The 1,870-nt window shown below is 42.3% G+C and overlaps 1 long non-coding RNA gene across 1 annotated transcript in view; it reads right to left on the bottom strand.

The window, feature by feature from the left end:
• Positions 1–137: 137 nt before the first annotated feature.
• The window catches only part of LOC107307608, a 4,730-nt gene continuing 2,997 nt past the window's right edge, over positions 138–1,870 (bottom strand). The window contains exon 2 of the long non-coding RNA XR_001552460.2: positions 138–324. This is a non-coding gene — a long non-coding RNA (uncharacterized LOC107307608). The remainder of the gene's footprint in view (positions 325–1,870) is intronic.

The following is a 1,870-nucleotide window of genomic DNA, read 5'->3' as shown; positions in this document are numbered from 1 at the left end:
AGGAGAGAGCAGCGGGAAGGACACTGATCCGGAGCTCACCCTATAGAACCCAATTAACACCAATGTTAATTAATGGGAACCTAATTAACCAGAGGAGAGAGCAGCGGGAAGGACAATGACACGGAGCTCACCCTATAGAACCCAATTAACACCAATGTTAATTAATTAATGGGAACCTAATTAACCAGAGGAGAGAGCAGCGGGAAGGACGCTGATCCAGAGCTCACCCTATAGAACCCAATTAACACCAGTGTTAATTAATTAATGGGAACCTAATTAACCAGAGGAGAGAGCAGCGGGAAGGACGCTGATCCGGAGCTCACCCTATAGAACCCAATTAACAGCAGTGTTAATTAATGAGAACCTAATTAACCACAGGAGAGAGCAGCGGGAAGGACACTGATCCGGAGCTCACCCTATAGAACCCAATTAACACCAATGTTAATTAATTAATGGGAACCTAATTAACCACAGGAGAGAGCAGCGGGAAGGACACTGATCCGGAGCTCACCCTATAGAACCCAATTAACACCAGTGTTAATTAATGGGAACCTAATTAACCAGAGGAGAGAGCAGCGGGAAGGACACTGATATGGAGCTCACCCTATAGAACCCAATTAACACCAATGTTAATTGGCGTTGATTAACCTGAACCTAATTAACCTGAACCCTTATTAACATGAACCCTAATTAACCAGAATCATAATTAACCAGAACACTAATTAACCAGAATCCTGATTAACCGTAACCCTAATTAACCGAAACCCTAATTAACCAAAACCCTAATTAACCAAAACCCTAATTAACCAAAACCCTAATTAATCTGAACCTTAATTAACCAGGACCCTAATTAAGATGATCCCTAATTAAACAGAGCCCTAATTAACCAGAACCATAATTAACTGGAACCCTAAGTAACCTGAACTCTAATTAACTGGAACCCTTATTAACCAGAACCCCAATTAACCTGAACCCCAATTAATGGGGTCTTAATTAACGAGAACCCCAATTAACGATTGCTATAATTAACGACCCCCCAAGTTAATGGTGGAGCTCATTAACATGGATGCAAATGAAGGAGAGCCCGCATTCAATGGTGACACGTCATGAAGGGACGCTAATTAATGGGAACCCCAATTAATGGGGTCTTAATTAATGAGAACCCAATTAATGATTGCTATAATTAACGACCCCCCAAGTTAATGACAGAGCTCATTAACATGGATGCAAATGAACCAGAGCCCTCATTCAACGGCGACCCAAGCCATGAAGGGACGCTAATTAATGGGAACCCCAATTAATGGGGTCTCAATTAATGAGAACCCAATTAATGGGGTCTTAATGAGAACCCCAATTAACGAGAGCTATAATTAACGACCCCCCAAGCTGATGGCAGAGCTCATTAACATGGATGCAAATGAAGGAGAATCCACATTCAATGGCAACCCAAGCCATGAAGGGTCACTAATTAAGGGCAACCCTAATTAATGGGGTCCTAATTATTGAGAACCCAATTAATGGGGTCTTAATTAATGTGATCCCCAATTAACGAGGTCTGTAATTAACGATCCCCCAAGTTAATGGCGGAGCTCATTAACATGGATGCAAATGAACCAGAGCCCTCATTCAATGGTGACCCAAGTCATGAAGGGACCCCAATTAATGAGAACCCAATTAATGGGGTCTTAATTAACGAGACCCATAGTTAACGACCCCCCAAGTTGACAGCAGAGCTCATTAACATAGATGCAAATGAACCAGACCCCACATCAACCCAAGCCAGGACACAAATGGACCCGAATTAAGGGGAACCCCAATTAATGGGGTCTTAATTAATGAGAAACCCATTAACGAGGTCTGTAGTTAACGA

The sequence above is a fragment of the Coturnix japonica genome, unplaced genomic scaffold (assembly GCF_001577835.2).
Source record: "Coturnix japonica isolate 7356 unplaced genomic scaffold, Coturnix japonica 2.1 chrUnrandom699, whole genome shotgun sequence".
Lineage (NCBI taxonomy): Eukaryota > Metazoa > Chordata > Aves > Galliformes > Phasianidae > Coturnix > Coturnix japonica.
Note: the sequence above shows the minus strand (reverse complement) of the source record. Positions and strands in the feature narration are given on the sequence as shown.